General features: G+C 49.3%; 1 protein-coding gene across 5 annotated transcripts in view; it reads left to right on the top strand.

Annotated features, from left to right (window-relative positions):
- The first annotated feature begins 3,727 nt into the window (after positions 1-3,727).
- The window catches only part of MAD1L1 (mitotic arrest deficient 1 like 1), a 1,517,492-nt gene continuing 1,497,106 nt past the window's right edge, over positions 3,728-24,113 (top strand). For 4 of the 5 annotated variants that reach the window (XM_063934609.1, XM_063934611.1, XM_063934612.1 and 1 more), the window contains exon 1: positions 3,730-3,891. The gene's annotated coding sequence lies outside the window, so the exon portion shown is untranslated. Of the gene's footprint in view, positions 3,892-24,113 lie in introns of all 5 variants that reach the window. The other variant, XM_063934608.1, reaches the window with a different exon arrangement.

Here is a 24,113-nt window from a genome sequence, read left to right as displayed (position 1 = left end):
GGTAAGGGGGGGGGGGATTAGCCTGGTGATGGGGGAGGAGGGCAAATTAGTCTGGTTGGGGGGGGGGTTAGCCTGGTGATGGGGAGGAGGGGGATAAGCCTGGTGATGGGGGAGGAGGGCAGATTAGTCTGGTTGGGGGGGGTTAGCCTGGTGATGGGGAGGAGGGGGATTAGCCTGGTGATGGGAGAGGAGGGCAGATTAGTCTGGTGGGGGAGGGTTTAGCCTGGTGACGGGGAGGAGGGTTATTAGTTTTGTGAGGGGGAGGGTTAGCCTGGTGACAGGGGGAGGAGGGGGATTATTTTTGTGAGGGGGGGTTAGCCTGGTTATAGGGGGAGGAGGGGGATTTGCCTGGTGACAGGAGGAGGATTAGACTGGTGAGAGGTGTCGGTTAGCCTGGTGACAGGGGTAGAGGGGGGGGGTTGTCTGGTGAGAGGTGTCGGTTAGCCTGGTGACAGGGGAAGTGGGGGGGGATTAGTCTGGTGAGGGGGGGGGTTAGCCTGGTGACAGGGGTGGGGATGAAGGGGGTTAGGCCGGTGAGGAGGGGGGGTAGTCTGGTGACAGGGTGAAGGAGGGGGATTAGTCTAGTTTAGGGGGGGATTAGCCTGCTCTGGGTAGGGTGGGTGGGGGGGGGGATTAGCCTGGTGACAGGGGGAGGAGAGGGGATTAGTCTGGTGAGGGGTGTTGGTTAGCCTGGTGACAGGGTGCGGAGGGTGGATTAGGCTGGTGAGTAGGGGAAGTAGCCTGGTGACAGGTGTAGACGGGGGGGGGGGGGGTTAGGCCGGTGATGAGGGGGGTAGTCTGGTGACAGGGGAAGGAGGGGGGGTTAGGCTGGTGAGGAGGGGGGTAGTCTGGTGACAGGGGAAGGAGGGGGGGTTAGGCTGGTGAGGAGGGGGGTAGTCTGGTGACAGGGGAAGGAGGGGGGGTTAGGCTGGTGAGGAGGGGGGTAGTCTGGTGACAGGGGAAGGAGGGGGACTAGGCTGGTGAGGAGGGGGTAGTCTGGTGACAGGGGAAGGAGGGAGATTAGTCTAGTCTTGGGGAGGGGATTAGCCTGCTCTGGGGTGGGGGGGGGGGGGGAATTAGCCTGGTGACAGTGGGAGGAGAAGGGACTAGTCTGGTTGTGGAGGGAGGGAGGGAGGGGGCGCAGGAGGCGCTTTCACTACACACTGCAGAGTTTTGGGTTATATATTATATTTTGTTTATCACAGTACCTGTCACTTGCGGCACCAGTAATGGTATAAGAGGGGACTCCGGGGTTTCTGACCTACTTGCACCGGGCAGTGTGAGGGGGACGTGCAAGAGAATTAAAAAAGCAATACCCAAAGGTATTACCTATACCCAGGCGCTAGATGGGTGGTTCCCCACAGCAGCTGTATAGGAAAGGGTTGGTCAGACCCCTAGACAGTAGGTAAAACAGAAAAATGCAGCGCTTGAATGGTCACATAAGCAAAAACAAGTAGCGTATAAAATCCTTATTTTAATAAAACATATGTTAAAAGGTGATCTGTAATAATTGAGTATATGTATCTAATAAACTTTCACATGGTTTTCAAATATCAATCATGATAGGTGTTTTTCAAATGTCAAACAGTCCTTGTAGAAGGTCGGTAATACGGAACCTGTTCCTATGATAGTCCCCTTGCATAGAAGGACCCTATGTCCTATCCGTGAGTTTATAGTTACCACCAGCGTCCCTTGAGGTAATTGGGCGAAGCTGCGTCCGCAAAGTGCTAGTCCTCAGAGGGTGGTAGATGTGACTCCTCCACGGTACAGTATAGGTTCTTTTAAGGGTCCAAGTTGTTGAAAAGGCAATTGCGGGGGCTTGGTCCAGGTCCAATCCTTCCAAGGTTTAGGCAAACACACTATCAGGCAAGTCCCACCCGGGGGACTAGCACTTTGCGGACGCAGCTTCGCCCAATTACCTCAAGGGACGCTGGTGGTAACTATAAACTCACGGATAGGACATAGGGTCCTTCTATGCAAGGGGACTATCATAGGAACAGGTTCCGTATTACCGACCTTCTACAAGGACTGTTTGACATTTGAAAAACACCTATCATGATTGATATTTGAAAACCATGTGAAAGTTTATTAGATACATATACTCAATTATTACAGATCACCTTTTAACATATGTTTTATTAAAATAAGGATTTTATACGCTACTTGTTTTTGCTTATGTGACCATTCAAGCGCTGCATTTTTCTGTTTTACCCAGTGTGAGGGGGACACCCGGCCTTCCACGGCCTCCAATCACGGCACAGCCGCGGACGGCCCGTGTGGCATCTAGATGGAGCCGCGGCTGAGAAAAGAACAGCGCGGGAGCCGCCAGAGCAGGAATTTCAGCAAGGGCTTCATGGTAGGCTGGGGTCGTGGTCCAGGCTTCCCGTCGCGTACGCTGTGTAATGTAAAGGCCTGCCCTGTCCCCTCCCACTCATCCCCACTGCAGAGATGCCGTCAGCAGCAGCGCTGGGTCCTAGTGCCGCTGGCTTGATCGTCTTGTCCTGCAGCGAGGTGCTGGCGGGGTGGCTCTGCTCTGCAGCTGTGGTCACCACGCTGCAGCGTCACTGGCAATCTGCTGTAGCAGGAATTTTTTTTCCTGTTTACAGCAGCACAGCAGTATGCAGTTGCTGTGGGCCTATTTTGAAGGTGGGCCTGGAGCTGCAGCTCCATCAGCCCCATTGTTAATCCGGCCCTGCTGGGCGTCCCCCCGCATGTCTGAGTTAACGATCTTAGCTGTGCTAAATTTAGCACAGCTACGATCAACTCGGAATGACCCACTATGTCAGCTATGTGGGTTTTTTTTTGCAGCCCCTTATGTCTGTGTACATTTATCAATGAGATCACGCCACCACGTTCTGCTGCTGAGGCCAGTGTATATGTGCTGTCACAACGGCAACTCACCTCTAATTGAATTGTACTCAAAACTCTTTTAAGTCCAAGGTGAGATGAGGTGCCCCGTTTCCACGCCATTGAAATGGCACTTTCCTGCACTTGCAGCCTACATCTCCTCTCCATCTGTTTTCAGTTGGCTTACTATACAGTCCCTTTAAACCGGGACACTCGTGTTCTGTTGCTGGCTGACTTCAAGCCTGCATTTTACCTGGTATTAATCCGCCACAGAACCTGTGCAATTCATGAGTGTCCCGGTTTAAAGTGATCGTATGGTAAGCCTAGTTTGAAAGGTGTGAAGATATAGCCCCATATTTATATCCATTAAGCTGGTGTGGGACTGGCAACTTTCTGTCGCAGAATTCAGGAATGAAATAGAAAGCTACATTTTTTTTAACTGGGCAAAAATTGTTTTCTATAAATCGACTTTGTTGCAAGTGACTTACAAGCAGCCATGCCACTCTGCACTGCGTTAGCAGGTGTACCAGCCACAAACGGATACATGAAACATGATTACATTTATTAAAATAAATAATAATAATAATAATAATAATAATAATAATATCATCATCATATAATTTTACACCATGATCTGTTGTATCACCAGCACAGTGGCTGAGCAGGTTGGGGTAATAAAGGGGCCATGACCGATCATCCAGCTGCTACGGCGTGCTCCCGAAGAACAGTCATTACGGTAGTTGTACAGCTGTTAAGGCAATGCTCCTGCAGCACGGTAATTACGGTAGTCACTAAGCTACTACGGTGTGCTCCTGAAGAACAGTCATTACGGTAGTCGTCTAGCTTTAAGACAAAGCTCCTGCAGCTCGGTAATTACGGTAGTCACCCAGATACTACAGTAGTGCTCCTGAAGCACGGTCATTACGGTAGGCGGCTGTGTCGCGAGATCTGGTAAGGGAGATCGCAACTACGCGGGAGCCTTCAGTTATTCTCTGTGTCCGGTAGCAGCAGCAGCATCCCGGGCAGGCAGGCGGAGAGGAGGCGGTGAGTGGCCGGGTGTGAATGGCTCTGTGCACATGGTCATTACTGCTGGGCAGTGTAGGGAGCTTCGCACTCTCTCTCTCTGTGGCTCATGTGTATGGACCTGTGCTTTATATACGGCAACTAGTGACTCTTCAGCACTCGTAGAACTAAAAGTCCCAGCAGACCCATGCTGATGGGACTTGTAGTTACTGTTGGAGAGCCACAGGTCTCCAGTTCAAAGCCCTGTATTGCTTAGTGATGTCGGGTCCCTTTTACCTTGGCTTCCTCCTGATTGCAAGCTCTTCTGACTAGGTTTACAATCCGCCATATCCTGTATTTCTAGCAGTGACACTCTGCGCCGTCCCCAGGGGATTCTGAATTGGTTAGTGCCAAATGAGTGATGGCTGCAGGTTGATCTAGGAAAAAAATAAATACTTAAAAAAGTAAAATAAACATATACGGTACATACGTGAGTAGATTGTGCATAGGGCTGCTACAGCATTGCAACATTAAGAGCTGCACTGTCAGGCTCTAGGTCCACATTTGTGTTTTAGTGTGTTTGAGGGCATTTTTCTATCAGCAAAAATAGTAATCTGGTCTAGTTTCAATGATGCCACAGAAAACAAAAATCTAGCTATTGATGGTCACTCACAGTCTGCATATACACCGTGGTAGGCTATTCGGAAACCTCCCATCTCATACCCTTTTCACACTGCAAAACATAACCTGGGTTATTGCACGTGAATGCGCACTAACCCTAGTTTCTCTATCGTCCTAAGTGGATGCTGGGGTTCCTGAAAGGACCATGGGGAATAGCGGCTCCGCAGGAGACAGGGCACAAAAAAGTAAAGCTTTACTAGGTCAGGTGGTGTGCACTGGCTCCTCCCCCTATGACCCTCCTCCAGACTCCAGTTAGATTTTGTGCCCGAACGAGAAGGGTGCAATCTAGGTGGCTCTCCTAAAGAGCTGCTTAGAGAAAGTTTAGTTTAGGTTTTTTTCTTTACAGTGAGTCCTGCTGGCAACAGGATCACTGCAACGTGGGACTTAGGGGGAAAGTAGTAAACTCACCTGCATGCAGAGTGGATTTGCTGCTTGGCTACTGGACACCATTAGCTCCAGAGGGATCGAACACAGGCCCAGCCGTGGAGTCCGGTCCCGGAGCCGCGCCGCCGACCCCCTTGCAGATGCTGAAGCGTGAAGAGGTCCGGAAACCGGCGGCTGAAGACTCCTCAGTCTTCATAAGGTAGCGCACAGCACTGCAGCTGTGCGCCATTTTCCTCTCAGCACACTTCACTGGGCAGTCACTGAGGGTGCAGAGCGCTGGGGGGGGGCGCTCTGAGAGGCAAATATAAACCTTATACAAGGCTAAAAATACCTCACATATAGCCCATAGGGGCTATATGGAGATATTTAACCCCTGCCTGACTGGAAAAATAGCGGGAGAAGAACCCGCCGAAAAAGGGGCGGGGCCTATCTCCTCAGCACACGGCGCCATTTTCTGTCACAGCTCCGCTGGTCAGAACGGCTCCCAGGTCTCTCCCCTGCACTGCACTACAGAAACAGGGTAAAACAGAGAGGGGGGGCACATTAATGGCTATATATATATATATTAAAGCAGCTATAAGGGAGCACTTAATATAAGGATATCCCTTGTATATATAGCGCTTTGTGGTGTGTGCTGGCAGACTCTCCCTCTGTCTCCCCAAAAGGGCTAGTGGGTCCTGTCTTCATTAGAGCATTCCCTGTGAGTTTGCGGTGTGTGTCGGTACGTGGTGTCGACATGTATGAGGACGATATTGGTGTGGAGGCGGAGCAATTGCCAAATATGCAGATGTCACCCCCCAGGGGGTCGACACCAGAATGGATGCCTTTATTTGTGGAATTACGTGATGGTTTATCTTCCCTTAAACAGTCAGTTGAGGACATGAGGCGGCCGGACAATCAATTAATGCCTGTCCAGGCGCCTCAAACACCGTCAGGGGCTGTAAAACGCCCTTTGCCTCAGTCGGTCGACACAGACCCAGACACGGGCACTGATTCCAGTGACGACGGTAGAAATTCAAACGTATTTTCCAGTAGGGCCACACGTTATATGATTTTGGCAATGAAGGAGACGTTACATTTAGCTGATACTACAGATACCGTAAAACAGGGTATTATGTATGGTGTGAAAAAACTACAAACAGTTTTTCCTGAATCAGAAGAATTAAATGACGTGTGTGATGAAGCGTGGGTTGCTCCTGATAAAAAGTTGATAATTTCAAAAAAGTTATTGGCATTATACCCTTTCCCGCCAGAGGTTAGGGCGCGCTGGGAAACACCCCCTAAGGTGGACAAGGCGCTCACACGCTTATCCAAACAAGTGGCGTTACCCTCTCCTGAGACGGCCGCACTTAAGGATCCATCAGATAGAAAGATGGAAGTTATTCAAAAGAATATATACACACATGCAGGTGTTATACTACGACCAGCTATAGCAACTGCCTGGATGTGCAGTGCTGGAGTAGTTTGGTCAGAATCCCTGATTGAAAATATTGATACCCTAGATAGGGACAATGTTTTACTGTCGTTAGAACAAATAAAGGATGCATTTATCTATATGCGTGATGCACAGAGGGATATTTGCACACTGGCATCTCGGGTGAGTGCTATGTCCATTTCAGCCAGAAGAGCCTTATGGACACGACAGTGGACAGGCGATGCGGATTCAAAACGTCACATGGAGGTTTTGCCGTATAAAGGGGAGGAGTTATTTGGAGTTGGTCTATCAGACTTGGTGGCCACGGCTACTGCCGGGAAATCCACTTTTTTACCTCAAGTCACTCCCCAACAGAGAAAGGCACCGACCTTTCAACCGCAGCCTTTTCGCTCCTACAAAAATAAGAGAGCAAAGGGCTTGTCGTACCTGCCACGAGGCAGAGGAAGAGGGAAGAGACACCAACAGGCAGCTCCTTCCCAGGAACAGAAGCCCTCCCCGGCTCCTGCAAAAACCTCAGCATGACGCTGGGGCCTCTCAAGCGGACTCGGGGACAGTGGGGGGCCGTCTCAAAAATTACAGCGCGCAGTGGGCTCACTCGCAGGTAGACCCCTGGATCCTGCAGATAATATCTCAGGGGTACAGGTTGGAATTAGAGACGGATCCTCCTCATCGTTTCCTGAAGTCTGCCTTACCAACCGTCTCTTCCGAAAGGGAGAGGGTGTTGGAAGCCATTCACAAGCTGTACGCTCAGCAGGTGATAGTCAAAGTACCCCTATTACAACAAGGAAAGGGGTATTATTCCACTCTATTTGTGGTACCGAAGCCGGATGGCTCGGTAAGGCCTATTCTAAATCTGAAGTCCTTGAACCTCTACATAAAAAAGTTCAAGTTCAAGATGGAGTCACTCAGAGCAGTGATAGCGAACCTGGAAGAAGGGGACTTTATGGTATCCTTGGACATCAAGGATGCGTATCTACACGTTCCGATTTACCCCGCACACCAGGGGTACCTCAGGTTCATTGTTCAAAACTGTCACTATCAGTTTCAGACGCTGCCGTTCGGATTGTCCACGGCGCCTCGGGTCTTTACCAAGGTAATGGCCGAGATGATGATTCTTCTTCGAAGAAAAGGCGTATTAGTTATCCCATACTTGGACGATCTCCTAATAAGGGCAAGGTCCAGAGAACAGCTGGAGACAGCTTTAGCACTATCTCAAGAGGTGCTAAGACAACACGGGTGGATTCTGAATATTCCAAAATCCCATTTAATCCCGACAACTCGTCTGCTGTTCCTAGGAATGATTCTGGACACGGTTCAGAAAAAGGTTTTCCTTCCAGAGGAAAAAGCCAAGGAGTTATCCGATCTGGTCAGGAACCTCCTAAAACCAGGAAAAGTGTCAGTACATCAATGCACAAGAGTCCTGGGAAAAATGGTGGCTTCTTACGAAGCAATTCCATTCGGCAGATTCCATGCAAGAATATTCCAAAGGGATCTGTTGGACAAATGGTCAGGGTCGCATCTGCAGATGCACCTGCGAATAACCCTGTCACCAAAGACAAGGGTGTCACTTCTGTGGTGGTTGCAGAAGGCTCACCTATTAGAAGGCCGCAGATTCGGCATTCAGGATTGGATCCTGGTGACCACGGACGCCAGCCTGAGAGGCTGGGGAGCAGTCACACAAGGAAGAAACTTCCAGGGAGTATGGACGAGTCTGGAAAAGTCTCTTCACATAAACATTCTGGAACTAAGAGCAATCTACAATGCTCTAAGCCAGGCGGAACTTCTCCTGCAAGGAAAGCCGGTGTTGATTCAGTCGGACAACATCACGGCGGTCGCCCATGTAAACAGGCAGGGCGGCACAAGAAGCAGGAGTGCAATGGCAGAAGCTGCCAAGATTCTTCGCTGGGCGGAGAATCACGTGATAGCACTGTCAGCAGTGTTCATCCCGGGCGTGGACAACTGGGAAGCAGACTTCCTCAGCAGACACGATCTTCATCCGGGAGAGTGGGGTCTACATCCAGAAGTCTTCAACATGTTAATAGACCGTTGGGAAAGACCAATTGTAGACATGATGGCGTCTCGCCTCAACAAGAAACTGGACAAATATTGCGCCAGGTCAAGAGATCCACAGGCAATAGCTGTGGACGCACTGGTAACTCCTTGGGTGTACCAGTCAGTGTATGTGTTTCCTCCTCTGCCGCTCATACCAAAGGTATTGAAGATCATTCGGCAAAGAAGAGTAAGAACAATACTAGTGGTTCCGGATTGGCCGAGAAGGACTTGGTATCCGGAACTTCAAGAGATGCTCACGGACGAACCGTGGCCTCTACCTCTGAGAAGGGACCTGCTACAGCAGGGTCCCTGTCTTTTTCAAGACTTACCGCGGCTGCGTTTGACGGCATGGCGGTTGAACGCCAGATCCTAAAAGGGAAAGGCGTTCCAGAAGAAGTCATTCCTACCTTGATTAAGGCACGGAAGGAAGTCACCGTGAAACATTATCACCGCATTTGGCGAAAATATGTAGCGTGGTGCGAGGATCGGAGGGTTCCGACGGAGGAATTCCAACTGGGTCGTTTCCTACATTTCCTGCAATCAGGATTATCTATGGGTCTCAAATTGGGATCCATTAAGGTTCAAATTTCGGCCCTGTCAATATTCTTCCAAAAAGAATTGGCCTCTGTCCCTGAGGTCCAGACTTTTGTCAAGGGAGTACTGCATATACAGCCTCCTGTGGTGCCTCCGGTGGCACCGTGGGATCTAAATGTAGTTTTAGATTTCCTCAAATCCCATTGGTTTGAACCATTGAAAAAGGTGGATTTGAAATATCTCACATTGAAAGTGACTATGTTACTAGCCCTGGCCTCTGCCAGGAGAGTATCTGAATTGGCGGCTTTATCTTATAAAAGTCCTTATCTAATCTTCCATTCGGATAGGGCAGAACTGCGGACTCGTCCGCATTTTCTCCCTAAAGTGGTATCAGCATTTCATCTGAACCAACCTATTGTGGTGCCTGCGGCCACTAGCGACTTGGAGGACTCCAAGTTGTTGGACGTTGTCAGAGCCTTAAAAATATACATTGCAAGGACGGCTGGAGTCAGAAAATCTGACTCGCTGTTTATATTGTATGCACCCAACAAGTTGGGCGCACCTGCTTCTAAGCAGTCGATTGCTCGTTGGATTTGTAACACAATTCAACTTGCACATTCTGTGGCAGGCCTGCCACAGCCTAAAACTGTAAAAGCCCACTCCACAAGGAAGGTGGGCTCATCTTGGGCGGCTGCCCGAGGGGTCTCGGCATTACAACTCTGCCGAGCAGCTACGTGGTCGGGGGAGAACACGTTTGTAAAATTTTACAAATTTGATACCCTGGCAAAGGAGGACCTGGAGTTCTCTCATTCGGTGCTGCAGAGTCATCCGCACTCTCCCGCCCGTTTGGGAGCTTTGGTATAATCCCCATGGTCCTTTCAGGAACCCCAGCATCCACTTAGGACGATAGAGAAAATAAGAATTTACTTACCGATAATTCTATTTCTCGGAGTCCGTAGTGGATGCTGGGCGCCCATCCCAAGTGCGGATTATCTGCAATACTTGTACATAGTTATTGTTAACTAATTCGGGTTATTGTTAAGGAGCCATCTTTAAGAGGCCCTTTCTGTTGTCATACTGTTAACTGGGTTTAGATCACAAGTTGTACGGTGTGATTGGTGTGGCTGGTATGAGTCTTACCCGGGATTCAAAATGCCTCCCTTATTGTGTATGCTCGTCCGGGCACAGTACCTAACTGGAGTCTGGAGGAGGGTCATAGGGGGAGGAGCCAGTGCACACCACCTGACCTAGTAAAGCTTTACTTTTTTGTGCCCTGTCTCCTGCGGAGCCGCTATTCCCCATGGTCCTTTCAGGAACCCCAGCATCCACTACGGACTCCGAGAAATAGAATTATCGGTAAGTAAATTCTTATTTTCTCTGACGTCCTAGTGGATGCTGGGAACTCCGTAAGGACCATGGGGAATAGACTGGCTCCGCAGGAGACTGGGCACTCTAAGAAAGAATTAGGACTACTGGTGTGCACTGGCTCCTCCCTCTATGCCCCTCCTCCAGACCTCAGTTAGAATCTGTGCCCGGCTCGAGCTGGTTGCACACTAGGGGCTCTCCTGAGCTTCTAGTAAAGAAAGTATTTATTAGGTTTTTTATTTTCAGTGAGATCTGCTGGCAACAGACTCACTGCTACGAGGGACTTAGGGGAGAGAAGCGAACCTACCTGCTTGCAGCTAGCTTGGGCTTCTAGGCTACTGGACACCATTAGCTCCAGAGGGATCGAACACAGGCCCAGCCTCGGTCGTCCGGTCCCGGAGCCGCGCCGCCGCCCCCCTTGCAGAGCCAGAAGCAAGAAGAACGTCCTGGAAATCGGCGGCTGAAGACTCCGGTCTTCATTAAGGTAGCGCACAGCACTGCAGCTGTGCGCCATAGCTCCCTATGCATACCACATACTCCGGTCACTGATGGGTGCAGGGCGCTGGGGGGGCGCCCTGGGCTGCAATAAGAGTACCTTACATGGCGAACAGCACATAATATAGTCTAATAAACTATATATGTGCAAAAATCCCCCGCCATAATATAAATATAAAGAGCGGGATAAGCCCGCCGAGAAGGGGGCGGGGCTATCTCCCTCAGCACACTGGCGCCATTTCCTCTATACAGCTCCGCTGGAAGACAGCTCCCCAGGCTCTCCCCTGCAATTTCCAGGCTCAAAGGGTAAAAAAGAGAGGGGGGGGGGCACTAAATTTAGGCGCAAAACTGTATTGTATAGCTGCTATAGGGAAAATCACTTTCTGTAAATTGTAAATCCCTGTTTATATAGCGATGTGGTGTGTGCTGGCATACTCTCTCTCTCTGTCTCCCCAAAGGACTTTGTGGGGTCCTGTCCTCAGTCAGAGCATTCCCTGTGTGTGTGCGGTGTGTCGGTACGGCTGTGTCGACATGTTTGATGAGGAGGCTTATGTGGAAGCGGAGCAGGTGCCGATAAATGTGATGTCACCCCCTGCGGGGTCGACACCAGAGTGGATGGATATGTGGAAGGTTTTACACGACAGTGTCAACTCCTTACATAAAAGGTTCGATGACATAACAGCTGTGGGACAGCCGGCTTCTCAGCCAGTGCCTGCCCAGGCGTCTCAAAGGCCATCAGGGGCTCAAAAACGCCCGCTACCTCAGATGACAGACACAGATGTCGACACGGAGTCTGACTCCAGTGTCGACGAGGACGAGACTAATGTACATTCCACTAGGGCCATCCGTTACATGATTACGGCAATGAAAAATGTGTTGCACATTTCTGACATTAACCCAAGTACCACTAAAAAGGGTATTATGTTTGGGGAGAAAAAGCAACCAGTGGTTTTTCCCCCATCAGATGAGTTGAATGAAGTGTGTGAAGAAGCGTGGGCTTCCCCTGATAAGAAACTAGTGATTTCTAAAAAGTTACTGATGGCGTACCCTTTCCCGCCAGAGGACAGGTTACGTTGGGAGACATCCCCGAGGGTGGCTAAAGCGCTCACACGCTTGTCAAAAAAGGTGGCACTGCCGTCTCAGGATACGGCCGCCTTAAAGGAGCCTGCAGATAGAAAGCAAGAGGCTATCCTGAAGTCTGTATATACACACTCAGGTACTATACTGAGACCTGCTATTGCTTCAGCATGGATGTGCAGTGCTGCAGCAGCGTGGTCTGATTCCCTGTCTGATAACATTGATTCCCTTGACAGGGACACTATATTGCTAACCATAGAGCATATTAAAGACGTAGTCTTATATATGAGAGATGCACAGAGGGATATTTGTCGGCTGGCATCTAGAATTAATGCAATGTCCATTTCTGCCAGGAGAGTATTATGGACTCGGCAGTGGACAGGTGATGCGGATTCTAAAAGGCACATGGAGGTTTTGCCTTACAAGGGTGAGGAATTGTTTGGGGATGGTCTCTCGGACCTCGTTTCCACAGCAACAGCTGGGAAGTTGACATTTTTACCTCAGGTTCCCTCACAGCCTAAGAAAGCACCGTATTATCAGGTACAGTCCTTTCGGCCCCAGAAAGGCAAGCGGGTTAAAGGCGCGTCCTTTCTGCCCAGAGGCAGGGGTAGAGGGAAAAAGCTGCACCATACAGCCAGTTCCCAAGAACAAAAATCCTCCCCTGCTTCCACTAAATCTACCGCATGACGCTGGGGCTCCTCTGGTGGAGCCAGGTGCGGTGGGGGCCCGTCTCCGGAACTTCAGCGACCGGTGGGTTCGCTCACAGGTGGATCCCTGGGTTCTACAAGGGGTATCTCAGGGATACAAGCTGGAATTCGAGACGTCTCCCCCTCGCCGTTACCTCAAATCAGCCTTGCCAGCTACTCCCCAGGACAGGGAGGTAGTGCTGGCGGCAATTCACAAGCTGTACCTCCAGCAGGTGATAATAAAAGTTCCCCTCCATCAACAGGGACGGGGTTACTATTCCACAATGTTTGTGGTACCGAAACCAGACGGTTCGGTGAGACCCATTCTAAATTTGAAATCCTTGGACACTTATATAAGGAAGTTCAAGTTCAAAATGGAATCGCTCAGGGCGGTTATTGCAAGCCTGGAAGAGGGGGATTACATGGTATCACTGGACATCAAGGATGCTTACCTACATGTCCCCATTTACCCACCTCACCAGGTGTACCTCCGGTTTGTGGTACAGGACTGCCATTACCAATTCCAGACGTTGCCGTTTGGTCTGTCCACGGCACCGAGGGTATTTACCCAAAGTAATGGCCGAAATGATGATACTCCTTCGAAAGAAGGGAGTTATAATTATCCCATACTTGGACGATCTCCTTATAAAGGCGAGGTCCAGGGAGCAGTTGTTGGTCGGAGTAGCACTATCTCAGGAAGTGCTACAACAGCACGGCTGGATTCTGAATATTCCAAAGTCGCTGCTGGTTTCTACGACGCGTCTGCTGTTCCTGGGTATGATTCTGGACACAGAACAGAAGAAGGTGTTTCTCCCGGAGGAGAAGGCCAAGGAGTTGTCATCTCTGGTCAGAGACCTCCTGAAACCAAAACAGGTGTCGGTGCATCACTGCACGCGAGTCCTGGGAAAGATGGTAGCTTCTTACGAGGCAATTCCATTCGGCAGGTTCCATGCAAGGATCTTTCAGTGGGATCTGTTAGACAAGTGGTCCGGATCGCATCTTCAGATGCATCGGCTTATCACCCTGTCCCCGAGGGCCAGGGTGTCTCTGCTGTGGTGGCTGCAGAGTGCTCATCTTCTCGAGGGCCGCAGATTCGGCATACAGGACTGGGTCCTGGTGACCACGGATGCAAGCCTCCGAGGTTGGGGGGCAGTCACTCAGGGAAGAAACTTCCAAGGACAATGGTCGAGTCAGGAGGCTTCCCTACACATAAATATTCTGGAACTAAGGGCCATTTACAATGCCCTAAGTCAGGCAAGACCCCTGCTTCAAAACCAGCCGGTGCTGATTCAGTCAGACAACATCACGGCGGTCGCCCATGTAAACCGACAGGGCGGCACAAGAAGCAGGATGGCGATGGCAGAAGCCACAAGGATTCTCCGATGGGCGGAAAATCACGTGATAGCACTGTCAGCAGTGTTCATTCCGGGAGTGGACAACTGGGAAGCAGACTTCCTCAGCAGGCATGACCTCCACCCGGGAGAGTGGGGACTTCATCCATAAGTCTTCCAGCTGATTGTAAATCGTTGGGAAAGGCCACAGGTGGACATGATGGCGTCCCGCCTCAACATAAAGCTAAAAAGATATTGCGCCAGGTCAAGGGACCCTCAGCTCAGGCGATAGCTGTGGACGCTCTAGTGACACCGTGGGTGTACCAGTCGGTTTATGTGTTCCCTCCTCTTCCTCTCATACCAAAGGTGCTGAGGATAATAAGAAAGAGAGGAGTAAGAACTATACTCATCGTTCCGGATTGGCCAAGAAGGTCTTGGTACCCGGAACTACAAGAAATGATCTCAGAGGACCCTTGGCCTCTGCCTCTCCGACAGGACCTGCTACAGCAGGGGCCCTGTCTGTTCCAAGACTTACCGCGGCTGCGTTTGACGGCATGGCGGTTGAACGCCGGATCTTGATGGAAAAGGGCATTCCGGTTGAAGTCATTCCTACGCTGATAAAAGCTAGGAAGGATATGACAGCAAAACATTATCACCGCATATGGCGAAAATATGTTGCTTGGTGTGAGGCTATGAAGGCCCCAACAGAAGAATTTCAGCTGGGTCGATTTCTGCACTTCCTACAGTCAGGAGTGACTATGGGCCTAAAATTGGGATCCATTAAAGTCCAGATTTCGGCCCTGTCTATTTTCTTTCAAAAAGAACTGGCTACACTGCCTGAAGTTCAGACGTTTGTTAAGGGAGTGCTGCACATTCAGCCCCCTTTTGTGCCCCCAGTGGCACCTTGGTATCTCAACGTTGTGTTGGATTTCCTAAAATCACATTGAATTGAGCCACTTCAGACCGTGGAATTAAAATATCTCACGTGGAAAGTGGTCATGCTTTTGGCCTTGGCTTCGGCTAGGCGGGTGTCAGAATTGGCGGCTTTGTCTTGTAAAAGCCCATATCTGATCTTCCATATGGACAGAGCAGAATTGAGGACTTGTCCCCAATTTCTCCCTAAGGTGGTATCAGCGTTTCATTTGAACCAACCTATTGTGGTGCCTGCGGCTACTCGGGACTTGGAGGCTTCCAAGTTGCTGGACGTAGTCCGGGCCCTGAAAATCTATGTTTCCATGACAGCTAGAGTCAGAAAGACTGACTCGCTGTTTATCCTGCATGCACCCAACAAGCTGGGTGCTCCTGCTTCTAAGCAGACTATTGCTCGCTGGATCTGCTCCACGATTCAACTTGCACATTCTGCGGCTGGACTGCCGCATCCTAAATCCGTAAAAGCCCATTCCACGAGGAAGGTGGGCTCTTCTTGGGCGGCTGCCCGAGGGGTCTCGGCTTTACAACTTTGCCGAGCTGCTACCTGGTCGGGATCAAACACGTTTGCAAAATTCTACAAGTTTGATACCCTGGCCGAGGAGGACCTTGCCTTTGCTCATTCGGTGCTGCAGAGTCATCCGCACTCTCCCGCCCGTTTGGGAGCTTTGGTATAATCCCCATGGTCCTTACGGAGTTCCCAGCATCCACTAGGACGTCAGAGAAAATAAGAATTTACTCACCGGTAATTCTATTTCTCGTAGTCCGTAGTGGATGCTGGGCGCCCGTCCCAAGTGCAGATTGTCTGCAATACTTGTATATAGTTATTGCTTAACTAAAGGGTTATTGTTATGAGCCATCTGTTCAGTGAGGCTCAGTTGTTATTCATACTGTTAACTGGGTATGGTTATCACGAGTTGTACAGTGTGATTGGTGTGGCTGGTATGAGTCTTACCCGGGATTCCAAATCCTTTCCTTGTAGTGTCAGCTCTTCCGGGCACAGTTTCCCTAACTGAGGTCTGGAGGAGGGGCATAGAGGGAGGAGCCAGTGCACACCAGATAGTACCTAATCTTTTCTTTAGAGTGCCCAGTCTCCTGCGGAGCCAGTCTATTCCCCATGGTCCTTACGGAGTTCCCAGCATCCACTACGGACTACGAGAAATAGAATTACCGGTGAGTAAATTCTTATTTTTTGAGTAGTGTGAAAGTGGCCAAGGGAAATATCCCGAGAAACCAGGCGTTTCTACACGTGTTGAAAGCAGGGTTAAACACGGGTTGGATCTGGGTTGCTGTGCGGTGTGAACAGGTTGCCGGGTTGATGCGACCTGCTATTACCCAGTCACACTGTAGGAGCAGGGGGTGCTTGGAGATTATCTGATCTCTAAGTGCCGCCTCTGCATGTGATGCAGTGATGTCATCAGACCCACTTGAGACCACTAAGGGGTCTATTTACTAAGCCTTGGATGGAGATAAAATTGCTGGAGATAAAGCACCAGCCAATCCGCTCCTAACTGACATGTCACATGCTGTGTTTGAAAAATGACAGTTAGGAGGCGATTGGCTGGTACTTTATCTCCATCCAAGGCTTAGTAAATAGACCCCTTAATCCTGTGTTTATGCATATGAACCCGCATCAAACCAGGATTTCTGCATGTGTGAAAGGACACAACTCAGGAGTAAATTCCAGGTCCCCAACCCCGCTCCCGACCAGGGTCATGGAGCGGAGACCCGGCAAATTCCCAGGTCACATGTCTGAAAGCGGCATTATTGTGTGTTATTGGGGGTGATGTAGCAACTATTTTAAAGATGGCTAGTTAAGTTTCCCATAGCAACCAATCCAAGTTATAATTTGTCAGCTGCAATGTATAAAATAAAAACTAGCAGATTAAGAGGAATTGATACATACTCATTTTTCTTTATATAATTGCAAATTATTATACTGCACTTTAATGTTTTAGGGCAATGTTCAATTAGTGCCAACATTTTTGACAGGGTAGAAAGATGGTACTTTCCGCCGATAATCGACACTTTTCGACACTCCACTCTTTAATTAAAGTTCCAGTTTTCCGCCCTGTCGAAGATTCCGAAATGTTGAAAAACACATGGGTGAGCGGAATCTCAGCTCATCCATGTGTTTTCTACCCAGCCCCAGTTGAAAAGGGGTCCGATTTCAACTATTCATTACTCCGGCAGGGTCCACAGGATGACATTGGGATATGAGGCAGCGACAGCGGATTGGCACCAAACGATCAATGGTTTTGGCCTCCCAGCATGCAACAGGCCAGTCCCTATATCCCCGCCTCCTGGCTCAGGCAAATCCGTTTTTTGTTTGATGCGGCAGGAGCCGGACCATGGTCAATGGGCTGCTGGTTTTTAGCAGCCATAAGCCTTTTTATTATTTTGTAGTCTTACTATGTTATTTGAGCGATCTTTCTAAAAAGCGTCTTAAGCGTACCTTGGAAAGAGTCGCTCCAACAACTCCCCGCCGGGTCGCGACAACGCTTACCCACGTGTACAATGCTGTTTCGGCGGACGTCTGTGTAGGATGTACTAGCAAGTCCAGCAGACGTTATTAGGCTGTGGCCGGAGCACGGGGAGAAGGTAAGGCATCGGTTCCGCTTAGTAGGGGAAACGCGAGACACAGCTGCTGAAGCGGCTTACTCCTTGGGTGCTCCGGCGCTAGGCCTTAGGAATTATAGGCTCCAGGGGGGTAGTATGAGGCTGCGATCCCTAGGGTTGATGTCAGCGGTGGGGAGTAAGATGCTCCCTTGGTCCCCCCCCCCCGGTACATGACCAATTTCCTCCGAGCTTCCTGCAATGAACTGAGTTCCCGCTTCCGTCTGAGACGCTGTGTATTTAAAAGGACCCAGTTGCAGCATAGGTGGCTGTGTAGCTGGTGCGTCAGTGTTCACTTGGGCGTCTGAGTTCACTGCGGGATTGTGTACACTAATAGCGCCTGGGTCCACTCAGCGTTCACTAATGTATTGATCGATCCTGGAAGCGGGGTGAAGTCTCCCTGTATCCCACACTCCTGAGCCGGGTGATACAGCACTAAGTCTCTATCTACCTTTGAGTACGAATAGTTGGATAAGTGCCTGGTGCATATGAGTCTGTAAACTATTACTGCTGTTTCTTTTGCTGTGCGACTGGATACGTTTAAAGTCCTATATAAGGTAATGCAGTAATATGTTTCTCCTACATACCTGAAAAGTATCTGTAGTTGATTATGCGCCATATTGCTTATTATACGACTGTATAACCTGTGACTGATTGCTAGTGTGATTTCTGACTTTACTAATGGTAAGAAGAGGAAAGGGTGAGGAAGATACACTCTCCACAGCAGCACCTACAGTACACCATTTCATATTTGTCTTGTAAAGCTGGGTTAACCTCTCACGATCTAGTTCAAAATGGAGTATGTGTAAATTGTTTCAGCTTTCACCAAAGCCTCTTAAATAATCCGGGCAGGCACAGGTTCAAGTTGAACCCCCATGGTCTACTTTTGCCCAAACATCCAGTATAGCTGAGCGGATAATGCCAGCTCCTATACCACGGATAGGTTACCCTATTAACCCTTACATGCAACATTCCACATGGGGTTTATCACATCAAGCACAGGAATTGGCAGCCTCTCAACAAAAGCAGGCTGAAATGACGGTGGTAAGTAAGTCACATAGACCTGAAACAACATCTTCACAGTCTACACATGTTTCAGATGAAGACTCGTTGGAGGATGAGGATTCATCGCATTCCGGGTCTGCATACAGAGACGAGGAGGATGGCCTCAGCTCAGTGGACATATCTGAGCTAATTAGTGCTATGAATGCCATTCTATCCTTAGAGGAGGCAGCAGAGCCTTTGGTAAAATCTAAGGCACCTGTGTTTAAACGTCCCAAAACAGTTAGCACTGAGTTTCCTGGGTCAGAACAGCTGATGGAAATTATTCAAGAGGCCTGGGTTACACCCAGTAAGAAGTTTAGAATTACAAAGAAATGGAATTCCCGTTATCCTCTTCCGCCTGGGGACTGTTTAAAAAGGGAAGTAGATACGCATGTCATTCGATTGGTGCGAAAATCTACATTACCTCTGCCTTCAACATCATTAAATGATGTCACGGATAGGAAAATAGATGGTTTTCTTAAAAATAATTTTCTCCTTGTCTGGGGCAATCATAAAACCAGCCATGGCTTCAGCCTGGATGGCAAAAGCAGTGACTGCCTGGGCTGATGCATTGGAGGATGATCTTTCATTGGCATCTATAGAGAAAAAATCCCATATTGCACATATAATACAGGCAGCTATTTTTATGGAAGAAGCAGCCTTGGATATAGGTACAATTGCCTATTAGGTATCAGCCTCAGCAGTAGCAGCTCGCAGAGCGGTTTGGCTACGTACATGGAAAGCTGACACAGAATCCAAGAAGGTTCTGGAGTCTTTGCCTTTTACTGGAGATATTCTTTTTGGTAAAGAATTAAACAGTATTTTGGAGTTAGAAGCAGACTCCAAGAAAGTCAAGTTTCCTTCCACACACAAATCTAAGCCTAGATTTCCAGCTTTTCATCCATTTTGGACTCAAGGAAAAGGAAAGGGTTATGGCAAACAGTCTCAATCTGACAAGTCTGGTAAGACTAAAAAGCATTGGACTACCAGAGGGCTGGCTTCCAAATCAGAGAAGATAAGCCATCAGCCTGATGGTGCGGGCCTCCACCTGGGGGACCCCAGGGGGGGAGGCCGACTTCTTCAGTTTGCACAGATCTGGCAGCAGTCTACCACAGATGCCTGGGTGCAAGAAGCGGTATCTCACGGTTATGCGTTTTCTTTCAAGAAACACTCTCCTTAAGTTTCAGGCCCAAAATGATGGTGGTAATGGCATCTTCTCTCCGTCAGCAGGGGATAAGGATTTTTACATACCTCAACGACTTATTAATCCTGGCACAGTCTCAGGAATTGCTTTAGTGTCATCTGTAACAGACAATAACTTGTTTACGGAGACACGGTTTGCTCATAATTTGGGCAAAGTCGTCCCTGGTTCCGTCACAATGGATGACTCACTTGGGGGCTGTGCTAGATTCAGGTCTTCAGAGAGTAATTCTACCTCTGAACAAAATATCCAAAATCAGTCACGGATTCAGGAGCTGCTACACAGTCAAAGTGTATCCATTCACGCCGCAATGCATGTGATGGGGTTGATGGTGGAGTATGCTTTGTTCCGTTTGAGGCCTCTGCAACGTCTGATCCTTTCCAAATGGAATGGTTTTCATCCGACAATAAAAACGCAGTCTATGGTACTTCCTCTGGAAGTAAGGAGGTCATTAGCCTTGTGGCTAGAGACATCCCATCTGGACAAAGGGAGACCCTTTTGGGTATCCGATTGGGAAATTCTGATTGCAGCCAGTCTCCTGGTCTGGGGAGCAGTGTCAGGAAGGTTATGTTTCCAGGGGAAATGGACCAAGGAAGAAGGCTGCCTGCCAATAAATTTATTGGAACTTCGGGCATATATATGGCACTTACTCGGGCAAAGAACATCCTTCAGGGGAAACCAGTCCAGATCCACTCGGACAATGCAATGGCAGTAGCGTACCTCAACCATCAGGGAGGAACTTGTAGCCAGAATGCAATGAAGGAGGTAAGTCACACGTTAAAGTGGGCGGAACTTCATCATCCAGCCTTGTCCGCAGTGTTCATTCCAGGAGTCCTAAACTAGGAAACAGATTTTCACAGTCGAAACTCCATTCATGCAAATGAATTGGCTTTACACCCAGAGGTCTTCCAAATTCTGGTTGACAAATGGGGGTTACCGGTGATATATCTCATGGCGTCACGTCAGAACAACATAGTTCCCTCATACGGGTCAAGAACAAAGAATCCCAGATCGATCTTTGTGGATGCCCTGTCGGTGAGATGGGACTTTTGTCTGGCCTATGTGTTTCCACCAATCGCCCTGTATCCCAGGGTAATGCGAAAGTAAAACAAGGAAAGGGTGCAGTGATACTAATAGCTCCGGCTTGGCCCAGAAGATATTGGTACACAGATCTGCAGAGGCTGTCGATGGAAACTCCATTCTTACTCCCTCAACATCCAGATCTATTGTTTCAGGATCCTTGCTATCACAAGCACCTGGATCGACTGTCTTTGACAGCGTGGCTCTTGAGACTTCCATCCTGAAAGCAAGAGGATTCTCACAACGGGTAATTCACACAATGCTCAGAGCAAGGAAACCATCCTCAGCTGGCATTTATCACCGAATATGGCAAGCCTATATTCAATGGTGCAGTGTCCGGAAATTTGACCCTAGGTCGTTCAGAGTTTCCAGAGTCTTAGCATTCCTTCAGGCAAGGAATGGACAGAGGTCTACGGGTGGCTTCCTTGAGAGTGCAAGTGTCAGCATTGACTGTATGGTTCCAAAAGAAAATTGCTAACCTACAGGACGTGCGCACTTTTTCTCCAGGAAATGCTGCACATTCAGCCTCTTTTTGTTCCTCCAGTGCCTTGGGATTTAAGTTTAGTCCTAAAGGCTCTTCAAGTTGCCCCATTTGAACCACTAAAACAAGCGGATCTTAAATGGTTGACAGCTAAAGTTCTCTTTTCCTTACGTCCTAGAGGATGCTGGGGACTCCGTAAGGACCATGTGGTATAGACGGGCTCCACAGGAGACATGGGCACTATAAAGAACTTTAGAATCGGTGTGCACTGGCTCCTCCCTCTATACCCCTCCTCCAGACCTCAGTTAGATCCTGTGCCCAGAGGAGACTGGGTGCATTGCAGGGGAGCTCTCCTGAGTTTCTCTGTAAAAAGAATTTTGTGAGGTTTTTTATTTTCAGGGAGCGCTGCTGGCAACAGTCTCCCTGCATTGTGGGACTGAGGGGAGAGAAGCAGACCTACTTAACTGATAGGCTCCGCTTCTTAGGCTACTGGACACCATTAGCTCCAGAGGGTCGGAACGCAGGTCTCACCCTCGCCGTTCGTCCCGGAGCCGCGCCGCCGTCCTCCTCACAGAGCCGAAAGATAGAAGCCGGGTGAGTAGCAGAAGAAAGAAGACTTCAAAGGCGGCAGAAGACTTCAGTTCTTCAGTGAGGTAACACGCAGCGGTAACGCTGCGCGCCATTACTCCCACATACACACAACAGCGGGCACTGTAAGGGCGCAAGGGTGGTGCCCTAGGCAGCAATTAATAGCCTTAAGGGACACTGGCAGATGTACATATACTGCGGAGGCAGTATATTATTTACCCCCGCCAGTTTTTTGATTGTTTGAGCGGAACCGAAGCCCGCCGCTGAGGGGGTGGGGCTTGATCCTCCAGCACTAACCAGCGCCATTTTCTCCACAGCACATGCAGAGAAGCTGGCTCCCCGGACTCTCCCCTGCTGAACACGGTCACAGAGGGCAAAAAAGAGGGGGGGAGGGGGGGCACTTTTTATTGGCGCAGTGAGTGTATATTATATATTTGTATAAAAGCGCTGTTTGTCTGGGAATTTGGTTTCCAGTGTCAGTTGGCGCTGGGTGTGTGCTGGCATACTCTCTCTCTGTCTCTCCAAAGGGCCTTATTGGGGAACTGTCTCCATATAGATATATCCCTGAGTGTGTGGGGGTGTCTGTACGCGTGTGTCGGCATGTCTGAAGCGGAAGGCTCTTCTAAGGAGGGGGAGCAGATGATTGTGGTGTCTCCGTCGGCAACGCCGACACATGATTGGATGGATATGCTGAATGTTTTAAATGCAAATGTGGCTTTGTTACATAAGAGATTGGACAAAGCAGAGTCCAGGGATAATATAGGTAGTCAATCAATGGCTTTGACGGTGTCACAGGGCCCTTCAGGGTCTCAAAAACGACCCCTGTCCCAAATAACAGACACTGATACCGACACGGATTTTGACTCCAGTGTCGACTACGAGGATGCAAGGTTACACCCAAGGATGGCCAAGAGTATTCATTATATGATTATTGCAATAAAAGATGTTTTGCATATCACGGATGACCCCTCTGTCCCTGACAAGAGGGTTCACATGTTTAAAGAAAAGAAACCTGAGGTAACTTTTCCCCCATCTCATGAGCTGAACGAGTTATTTGAAAAAGCTTAGGAAACTCTAGACAAGAAGCTGCAGGTTCCCAAAAGAATTCTTATGGCGTATCCTTTCCCTGCGAAGGACAGGTTGCGGTGGGAATCCTCACCCAGGGTGGACAAGGCGTTAAAGCGCTTGTCCAAAAAGGTGGCGCTACCGTCTTCAGACACAGCAGCCCTCAAGGATCCTGCTGATCGCAGACAGGAAACTACCTTAAAATCAATTTATACACATACAGGGACCTTGCTCAGACCAGCAATAGCGTCGGCTTGGGTTTGTAGCGCTGTAGCAGCTTGGACTGATACCTTGTCAGCTGACTTCGATACCCTAGATAGGGATACCCTTTTATTGACCTTAGGTCACATAAAAGACGCAGTCTTGTATATGAGAGATGCTCAGAGAGACGTTGGTCTGCTAGGTTCGAGAGCCAACGCCATGGCGATTTCTGCTAGGCGAGCCCTGTGGACCCGCCAATGGTCGGGTGATGCCGACTCAAAGAAACATATGGAAGTTTTACCTTACAAAGGTGAGGATTTATTTGGAGAAGGTCTCGCAGACCTGGTTTCCACAGCTACCGCGGGTAAATCTACCTTTTTGCCTTATGTTTCTCCACAGCAAAATAAGAAAACGCCGCAATATCAGATGCAGTCCTTTCGATCGCATTAGTCCAGAAGAGGTCGGGGTTCTTCCTTCCTCGCCAGAGGTAAGGGTAGAGGGAAAAAACTGCCTGCTACGGCTAGTTCCCAGGAGCAGAAGTCCTCCCCGGCTTCTGCAAAATCCACAGCATGACGCTGGGACTCCACTGAGGGAGTCCGCCCCAGTGGGGGCACGTCGTCTATTCTTCAGCTACGTCAGGGTTCAGTCAGACGTGGATCCTTAGGCAATGGAAATTGTATCCCAAAGCTACAAGCTGGAATTCGTAGACGTGCCTCCTCGCCGGTTTTTCAAATCTGGTTTACCAGCTTCTTCCCCAGGCAGGGAGATAGTGTTAGCTGCGATTCAAAAACTGTGTCAACAACAAGTGGTTGTTGAGGTTCCCCTAGTTCAACAGGAGAAGGGGTACTACTCAACCCTATTTGTGGTCCCGAAACCGGATGGCTCGGTCAGACCCATTCTAAATTTGAAATCCCTAAACCTGTACTTAAAAAAAGTTCAAATTCAAGATGGAATCGCTCAGGGCGGTTATCTCCAGCTTGGAAAGGGGGGATTTTATGGTGTCTCTAGACATAAAGGATGC

This window comes from Pseudophryne corroboree, chromosome 7 (genome assembly GCF_028390025.1).
Source record: "Pseudophryne corroboree isolate aPseCor3 chromosome 7, aPseCor3.hap2, whole genome shotgun sequence".
Taxonomy (NCBI): Eukaryota; Metazoa; Chordata; class Amphibia; order Anura; family Myobatrachidae; genus Pseudophryne; species Pseudophryne corroboree.
Note: the sequence above shows the minus strand (reverse complement) of the source record. Positions and strands in the feature narration are given on the sequence as shown.